This window comes from Callithrix jacchus, chromosome 2 (genome assembly GCF_049354715.1).
Source record: "Callithrix jacchus isolate 240 chromosome 2, calJac240_pri, whole genome shotgun sequence".
Classification (NCBI taxonomy): Eukaryota; Metazoa; Chordata; class Mammalia; order Primates; family Cebidae; genus Callithrix; species Callithrix jacchus.
The window spans coordinates 147,936,485-147,946,403 of record NC_133503.1 but is presented as its reverse complement, the minus strand read 5'-3'; the positions used below and the strand labels follow the sequence as shown (position 1 = coordinate 147,946,403).

At 38.4% G+C, this 9,919-nt stretch overlaps 1 pseudogene; it reads right to left on the bottom strand.

Annotated features, from left to right (window-relative positions):
- Positions 1–8,822: 8,822 nt before the first annotated feature.
- LOC100390576 (mitochondrial ribosomal protein S24 pseudogene) lies at positions 8,823–9,320 on the bottom strand (annotated as a pseudogene).
- Positions 9,321–9,919: the final 599 nt, after the last annotated feature.

Genomic DNA, 9,919 nt, shown 5'->3' with positions numbered 1-9,919 from the left:
GTCGTTTCTGAATAGCGCATTTTATCTCATTATTTCTGATTCATATGCCTTCTATTTTTTTCTTTATTGTCTTGTTGTCCTCGCTAGGACTTCTAGTACAATGCTGAATAGGAATAGAAAGAGAGGAAATTCCTATATTGTTGCTGATCTTAGCAGGAAAACATTCAGTCTTCATGTATGTTGTCAGCTGTAGGCTCCTAGTAGATACTTTTTATGTTGTTCAGAAAGTTTCCAGCTATTCCAAGTTTGCTGAGAATTTTAAATCATAGATGTAGAATTTTATCAAAAAAGCGTAATTTATTTTGAGAATTAAATAATTATTTTTTGCTTTCAGTACTTTTTTTATCTTTTAGAAGATTTAAAAGAAAATATAAATTTATTCCATTCCACAGCTCTCAGTTTTTTATATGTCCAAGTTTTGTCTAATATCATATTTCTTCTGCCTGAAAACCTTTAGAAAATTTCTGCAGGGTAGATATGCTACCAAAAAATTATATGTTTTTGTTTGTAGAATAAAATCTTTATTTCTCTTTTATTTTTAAGAGATGTTTTTCCAGATGTAGAATTCTAGGTTGACTTATTATCTTTTTCTTTCTGTTCTTTTGTCACTCCAGTGCCTTTTTGTTTATACAGTTTTTGACAATAAGTCAGCTGTACTTCTTATCTTTGTTTTTATAAGAATTTGGTTTCTCTCTCTTTCTCTCTAAGCTGCTTGTAAGGTTTTCTTTTTTTGCTGTTTGGTTTTAAGTAGTGTAGGTATGATATATCTAGTGTGTGGTATTTATCTTGCTTGGTTTCTCCAAACTTCTTAAGTCTGTGATTTCATACCTGTGATTAATTTTGGAAAATTTTCAGCTATTATTTCTTCCTTAGTTTCTCTCTTCACTTTCTAGGATTCTAAGTACACATATGCTAAATCATTTGACATTTTCCCCCAGTTCTGAGATGCTCTGTTCTACCCCCACCCCCACCATTAGTTGCCCACTTTGTGTTTCAGTTTTGGCAATTAAGATATCTTTTGGCTATTGACCTATCTTTAAGTTTGCTGATCCTTTTCTCAGTTGTATTGAGTCTACTGATGAGCCTATTGAAGGCATTCTTTATCTATTACTGTGGTTTTCTCATCTTAAGAGTTTCCATTTAACTTTTGCTTATAGGTTCCATTCTTTTGCTAAAATTACTCATCTGGTCTTGCATATTGCTCCCCTTTTCTTTAGAGCCTTTAACATATTAATCATAGTTATTTTAATTCCTGTCTGAAAGTTCCAACATCTGTGTCATATCTGAGTCTGGTTCTGTTGTTCACTTTGTCTCTTTATAGTGTGTTGTTTTTCATTGCTTTTTAACCTGCCTCATACTTTTTTGCTGAAAGCTGGACATTTTGTACAGAATAGCAGACAGTGAGATAGTTTTATGTCTAAAAATGAGTATCTTTCCTAGGCCTTTAATGTGAAGTTTTAAATTAATCTAGTCTGAACTGAGCTGTGTTTAGGGTTTATTGTTGCTATGGCTACTCACGGTCCACCATAGGCTTCAAATTCCTCTAGTAATGACTTGTGCTTAGGATGGGGGCTGGATCAACATAGGATTTTTCTCAATGTCTGCTTGACCCTTAGCATTAGATCATCCCTTTCTACTGTACCTCAGAGAGGGTCTCCTTCCACGTTCTTGCAGTTCTCTAGGAAGAGCTGCACCATTCCTTAATATGTGTTAGCCTGATGATGATGACAGTGGTATTCTCAGTGGTTTGATGTGTCAGACTTAGGTAATTACTGTGTCCCTGAGTTTCATGGGCTTTTCCCTGCTTTCTCAAAGCTTCTTCACCTCCCCCAAGTTTAGGTTTTTTTTTTTTCCTATTTCCATCTTCAATGGGTTTTTTTCAAGAGTGCCTAAAGTCTTTGCTGCCCTCTTCCCACAGTATAAGACTTGTTCCATAGGGTTCCATAGAGGGGATGGGGAAAGGGATCAGGGAGAAAGGAATCCTCTCTTTCCCATAGCCCTGCCATTCATCTCCTGCAAGCATGGCCTTCAATGGATGCTTTCTCAAGACTCTCACCATTATTTTTGTGTGCAAATACATGGTAAGATTAGTGGAAAAGTGGCTGAAAAATCCACTTGTATCTGTAGCCCTGGAGGTTCTCTGTTCTCTCCATTACTAACCTACATACAGATTTTGCTAATCTATACTCAGTTTTTACCAATTTGTTAACAAATTTAGCTAAGTTATTCTTACAAGTGTTCAGCTCCATATGTCCTAGGTAAGAAAATATTTTCACCTCATCTCTTTTCACAGGCAACTATCATTCCTTAGCTCTCTAACAGGGTAAATGAAAGTTGTAGATTTTCTGTTTTTGTTTCGTTTTGTTTTGTTTGGCATTTTGTTGCTGTTGGTTTCCTTTGTAAGTGTACTAGTGATGCTCTTTCCAACTTCATGCATCTCCAGTGGGATAAGAACTCTCTCTCTTTACTTAGGAAGAGACAACGATCAGTCTCACCTGTATTTGAGATTGGATCCCTTTCTGTCCTTCCATGTGTTTATCTTTTCTTTGATAGCATTTACAGGGATTTGGAATTAAAGGTCCTGAAGGAGAACAGAAAAATATAGTCTCATTGAGGATAAAATGACGCTACCTTCCATGTTGATTGGAATCTTTTGACATTTGCTATAGAGTCCATTTTGTATATTTTCCATTATTCTCCTTAAGTCAATAAAATCTTCAGAGATTCTCTTATATTGAGAGAGTCTGAATTACATCACTACAAATTTATTTACCATTGATAACACTTCACAGAAGCTTTTCTAAACCACATTTCCCATTTCAAAAGTATAAAGCCAATAGTCTATTCTTTTATTTCAAGAAAGAAATCATTCAATTAGTAGTATGTCAGATGAAAGGGACACTTTGAATTGTAGCATTATTCTGAACGTATGAAAAGCAAAGTCTGCACCTGTCATAACTATGGGATGAGACATGAATATTCTACATATTTCTGATTAATCAAAATCCATGCAAAAACATCAGTCAGATCAGAAGAGTCAGAATTGATTAGACCACATTTAGCTTATCTGTATTGTCTGGGTATCACACAGATTAGAATAGAAGCCAATGTGATAGTGTGGGAACAAAAGACTTGTCAACCTGACACTATTTTAAACAGAGAAACAAATGGAATCTTGCAAACCAATTCTGATTAACTCAATCTGACTCTGCCTTGAAAAACATAATGGTATTTTTATGATTTTAATATGGTTATCAGCACAGCTCTTCTATTCTGCGGTATCTAGACATATAATCTTCAGGTAGTGGAAATAACATCTTCAATCTGAAAATAACATGGACTGCAGTATGCCAGCCACATAAAGAAACCACAGGGCAAACTTATTTCGTGCGTGATTAAAAGCTCACTTGAAAGGACCTCTTTGCATGTGAAACTTTTCTGAGCAAAGGATAGAGGGCTTCATTGTCTTCAAAGAGCTTCAAAAGATGTACAGAAAAAAGCATGTGCAAACCAGGAAATCAGATGTGTGGTAAGGAAGTATTAACATTTTACACTTAGATGATACGCATCTCCAGTCCCTTCTCCTTGGCTTCTTCCTTTCAGAAAAATCCATTTAGGTAGAAAGGGGCAGAACAAGTCCTGACCTGACTTCTTGTTTTGCTGTTGTGCTTAGGGAGGCAAAAGACTTGGAAATATTGGATGCTCATAGTCGGTAGTGGAGGATGCAGAAGTGGGGGCAGCTGCAGGAGAAGATCCCCCAGTCTGGTCGTAGGGGGCATTGTGGTGGGCAGATGTGGCAGTGCATCCTCAACCTGACCAAAGTGCACTGTGGAAACAGCTTCTATGTCATGCCTTATACTGTCATATCACCCACTTGAAGATTAAACCTCATACACTCTGAGATCAGGAAGGAAAATTGAACACACATAAGCATGCTACATGGTTTTCCTCTCCATTTTCTGTCTTTCGTGAAATTCAGTTTCATTCAGTTCCTACAGCCTGAATGGACTGAATTTCAGAAGAGAGAAAATGGGAGCTAGCATTCTTCAGGCAGCTGGCAGCCTCCCTCCCTCCAACAATGCACATCAGCATTTCTGATAGAAGCACCTACAAATCTTCCCACCCTGGTTAGCAGAGGGTGAAGTGGCGAGCTGCTCAGTAAGGCACTCTATGTGCTTTTTAAAACAAATTCCATCTCTGCCAAAAGTTATTAATTACTTAAATAAAAACAATTCTTTCTTTTGTTTTTAAGAAGATAATAGCTTTGAGGACAATACAAATTTTAAAATCCACAATTTGTTCCATTCAAAACCTATTAGCAATCCGAGCAACACATGAGCTTTTTTCAGACTTCCACATCAATATCACAGTAGCTTTTCCAAAGCTAGTAAAGATGAAATATTCTCACCTGCTATGTCTTCTGTTTTCAGTTAATTAAACCCTTCCCATTTTTCAATTTACTTTTATAAATATCCACAAACATCATCCATTGACAAGCAATGGAAAGAAGTGTGTGGTGTTATAGCATTTGCAAAGCAGAGCCAATGCTTCTCATTTGAAACTCGTTGATCACTTTTCTATTTGAAATGGCAGTGAACTTTCACTTGATAAACCCACTGGTAGAATTTTTTTTTTTAAGCTAAGACATTTTAGAGTCAAACTTACGACCAATTCTCTGGATAAGAGATCCATTTTAAAAAGAATTTATCTAATTACAAACTGAAAAATCAACACTTAGATTTATAAGGGAAGTGAGGTCAAACTATTCCCCACAAACTGGAAAGACAGGCAAATACAGATAATCACAACTTATGGGAGCAGAAAACCCTTCAGGAGCCAGTGCCAGGGTAGGAAAACCTTAACTGTCATTGATGAATCACTAGAAGCTCAGCATGGACAAGTCTGAGACTTAAAAATTCCAGGGGAACCAAGTAATCAGGGGTCCCCATGCTTTTGTAAGTTTTATTTCCTGGAGCTCTACCAGGTGAGAACACAGCTAATATTAGGGAAAAATTGCCTCATACTTCCAGCAATGGTAAGAGGAAAAAAAAAACATTGTGGAAATATACCAGAGTATTCTGTTCTTCTTAATAAGGTCTGTCCTCAAGAGAAACTATTTAACCAGAGTTTAACATACTGGGGTTTTATTAAAGTCTATTGGACCTCACAGAAGGGAAACACTCAACTCCAGCCCACTCTAGCTGTCTATGTGAAAGAAGCAAAACATCCAACTCCAGTCCCCTCTAGCCATTCTGTCCCATCTAGGTGGGGTGGGGGCGGGGGTGGGGGTGAAGGGGAGGAAGACTGAGAAGCACCTGTAAAGTTTATAGTCCAAAGGGACGGTCTTATGAAAAGACTGAAACCTAATCATAGAACTTCTACTTTCCTATTCTAGACCTTACCACTATATTACTAAAGGCCCATTTATAGTAGTTTTTAAAATCCAGTACATCATGTCTTATTATCAAGAAAAACTTCCAAGGCATACTAAAGAACAGACAGTTTGGAGAGAGAGAGTGAGCATCAGAATCAAACTCAGTTATGGCAAGAATGTTGGCAATTATCAAATTTGGAATTAAAAACAACTATGATTAATCTACTAAGTACTTGCTGTGGTTCGCATGTCCCCTCCTAAACTCGTGTTGAAATTTAATTGCCATTGTCATGGCATTAAGAGGTGGGACCTTTAAAAAGTGATTAGGCCAGGAGGGCTCTGCCCTCATGAATGGATTAATGCCATTATCATGGGAGTGAGTTTGTTATTATAGGAGTGGGCTTCTGATAACAGGTTACATTTGGCTCCCATTTTCTCTCTGTCTCATGTGCTTACTTGCCTTCCTGCCACAAGATGATGCAACAAGAAGGCCCCCACAGATGGACACCACCATCCCCTTATACTTCCCAGCCTCTAGAACCATAAGCCAAAAAAAAAAAAAAAAACTCCTTTATTTGTAAATTACCCAGTTTGTGGTCTTCTGATATCGCCGCAGAAAATAGACTAAAATAGAAAATACACAACAAGAAATAAGACTGTTGCTGTAACAAATACCTAAAAGTAAGGAAGCAGCTTGGGAACTGGGTAATGGGTGGAGGCTGGAAGAATCTGGAGCAGCCGTTTATAAAATACCCATATTGCAGTAAATGGTGCATTAAAGGTGATTCTGATGAGTGCTTCAAAGAAGAGGACATCTGTGAGAAAAGTGAAATTTCTTAGAGATTACTCAAGTGGTCATGATCAGAATGTGGACAATAAAGGTCATTCTGATGAGATCTCAGTGGAAATAAGGAACAAGGTATTGCAAACTAGAATAAAAGCCATCCTTGTTACACAGTTGCAGAGAACTTGGAAGCAGTGTGTCCATGTCCTAGGACTTTATTGAATGCAGAACTTAAGAATGGTCAACTACAATACTGGTGGAAAAATTATCTAAACGGGAAAGCATTCAGGCTGTTGTGTGGCTACTTTTAACCGCATATGGTGAGATACAAGACAAATGACTTAAAGATGGACCTTATAATGAAAAGGAAAGCAGAGCAGAAAGATTTGGAAAATTCATAGGCTGGCCATGTTAAGAGGGAAAAGGTGAATTTAGCAGTACAAATTAAGGGTGTGGCCAAGTATTAGCTTGCTAAAGAGATTAATCCAGAACTTAAAGTATAACAATAATAATAATAAAGAAATAAAGCAATTTAACAGTCAAAAATAAAAATAAAGTCTACTTACCCTGACACACACACACACACACACACACACAATATGAATAGAATGAAACCAGATGCTATTCATCAAGACAATGGGGAAATACCCTGAAGGTGTTTCAAAGATCTCAAAGGCTGCTTTTCTTCAACAACACAGGTCCAGAGTTCTAGGCAGGCAGAATGGATTGAAAAAAGAAGCCCAGGGCACTCTCTAGGGATTTACTACCCAAAGCTGCCTAACTCTGCTCCCTGCATTCCAGTGTAGCACTCTTCGGCCACCCCAGCCATGTATCAAGTGGGCCCAGGTGTGATTCAGCCCACTACTCTGGAGGATACAAGCAGTAAGCCATAGTGGCATTCACATGATGCTGACTCTGTAGGCATCCATAGTCCACAAACTGTGGAGGGATGACTTCTCACACCTAGATTTCAAAGTATGTATTGGACAGCTTGGGGCCTAAGCAGAAAATTTCCACAGGAACTTGCCATAACGAATCCCCAGCAGGGTAATACCTGGTAGAGCTATGGGAGTGAGACCACCACCCAGAACTGTAGAGCTACCAGTGTGCAACTCCAGCCCGGGAGACATGCAGAGAAGAGATTCCAACTCAAGAAAGCTACAGCACATGGGCTGAGTCCAGCAAAACCCATGATGTAGAACTGCTCAAGGATTTGGGGGTCTAACTCTTCCAGTGTGCCCAGGATCCAAGACAGGGAGTCAAAGGAGATTATTTTCCAACTTTAAGATTTACTGTTCTCTCTGTTGTGTTTTGGACTTACTTGAGACCTATTACTCCTTTCTTCTTTCCTGTTGCTCCCTTTTGAAATGTGAATGTGTATCCCATGCCTGTTTCACCATTGTATTTTGGAAGTAGATAACTTGTTTGGGTTTCACAGGCATAGAGCTGGAGGGAATTTGCCTCAGGATAAATTGTGCTTTGAGTTTGATCTATATCTGATTTGAATGAGACTCTGTACTTTGGACTTTTGAGTTGATGATGGAACCAGTTAAGAAACCGGAAGCTATTGGTATGGAACAAATATATTTTTGTATATTAGAAGAACACAAATTTGGGGGGGGGTGTAGGGGTATAATACTATGGTTTGCATGTCCTTGAACAAATTCCTGTTGAAATTTAATTGTCATTGTGATGGTATTAAGAGGTGGGATGTTTAAAAGGTTATTGGGCCATGAGGTCGTGGATTAATGCCATTATCATGGGATTGAGTGAGTTATTGTAGAAGTGGGCTCCTAATAAAAAGATAAGTTTGACCTCCATTTTCTTTCTGTCTTACAAATTCTCTTGCCTTGCCACTTTTTGTCATGGGATGATGCAACAAGAAGGCTCTCATCAGATGGCCAAGCAAATGCTGGGACGATGTCATTGGACTTTCCAGCTTCCAGACTCATGAGCCAACTAAATCTCTTTTCTTTATAGAGTAGCCAGTCTGTGGCCTTCTGTAATAGCAACAAAAATGGACTATGGGAGGGATAGAATGGATAAAATAGATCCCATGCAAGAACAGATGGGCAAGGTAAGCAGAGATGGAAGTTCCAAGAAAGAACCAAAAGAAATACTAGAGATCAAAAACACTGTCCAGAAATTAAGAATGCCTTTGATAGCCTTATTAGTAGACTAGACATGGCTAAAGAAAGAATCTCTGAGCATGTTGATATCTTAATAGAAGCCTCCCAAAGTGAAAAGCAAAAAAGAAAATGAATGAAAGAAAAAAAGAGAGACTATCCAAGAACTGTGGGACAACCCTAAATAGTGTAACATGGTGCAGTGAAGATACCAGGAAAAGGAAAAAAAGAAAAAAAAAAGAAGAATAGAAGAAATACTTGGAAGAAATGATGACCGAGCATTTTCCTCAAATTAATGTCAATTGCCACAACAGCTCCAGGAAGCTCAGAGAACACTAAGCAGGATAAATGTCAAGAAAAACTAAATCTGGGAACATCTTTTTTTTTTTTTTTTTTTTTAAATCAACATAGAGAGTCTTTATTAAAAGCTGATACTGTGCCTTGGTCCTCTGAGGGGATACATTTCCTCGCGTACCGTTCCTTTCCCACATTTCCATTCTCTGCAGGCTACAGCTTGATGCAAAAAAAGGGGATCAACCTAGATATACACAACCTTTGAGGGAACAGTTTGGAGTTGGAGTCGCACAGGACATTTGAAAAAGTGGGACAGCAAAGTTTCACTATAGCCCACAAGGAAGTAGAATTTGTGTGCAGGCAACTGCCTCAGGACCAGGGCACAGATTTCCAACTGGTTAGCCCGTTGCTTTATAACCAGCTGGTCAGCCAGGCAGCCTGGGAAGGTACACCACATGAACTTGCGAAGGGAAATATCCTCCACCGTTCGCTCTGCAGCATGGTCCTCCCCATCCAGGTTACCTGTGTGCAGCGACAGCCAGCCCTTACGGTGGGCGACGTAATGCGGCGCGTGTGCCTCCTCGTAGGTCACCGGCTTGTCTCCCTTGCTTACGCGGACTCGGGCCGCCTGGTTCTTGGCGCAGACCGTGGAGGTGTGCAGGGCTCGCCAAGTGCAAGGCAGCTCTGGGCTACAGGACAGCACCCTTGGCCCCGGCAACCCGCCGCACACAGAGGCCGCCATCTTTTTTAAACTACAAAAAAATCAAAGGTAAAGAAAAACTCTTAAAAGAAAAAAAGCCAGAGAAAATAAATACCTTACCTATAGGGAAGCAAAGATAAGAATTACATCAGATTTCTCCTGAGAAACCATGTAAGCAAAAAGAGTAGAGTGAAATATTTAAAGTTTTGACAGAAAAAAGACACCACCTTAGAATGCTGTACTCTGTGAAATTATTCTTCAACAGAGAAAGAAAAATAAAGATGTTTTAGACAAACAAAAATTGAGAGAATTTATTGTCTGTAGACATGCCTTGAAAGAAATGTTAAAAGACTTTCTTTAGAAAGAAGGAAAATTATATAGTTCAAAAACTTAGATCCAAATAAAGAAAGCAAGCATCAGAGAAGAAATAAGTGAAGGTAAAATAAAAATATTATTTTTCTTATTTCTAATTGATATAACAGATAATACATTGTCCAAATTAATGATAGCAACAATGCATTGTTTAGGTATCCTTCTGTGTGTATAAATACATTTATGTATGTTTATGTAAAATGAATGACAGCAATGATATAAGAAATGGGAGGGATGAATGAGAATTACTTTGGTGTTATAATGTATTC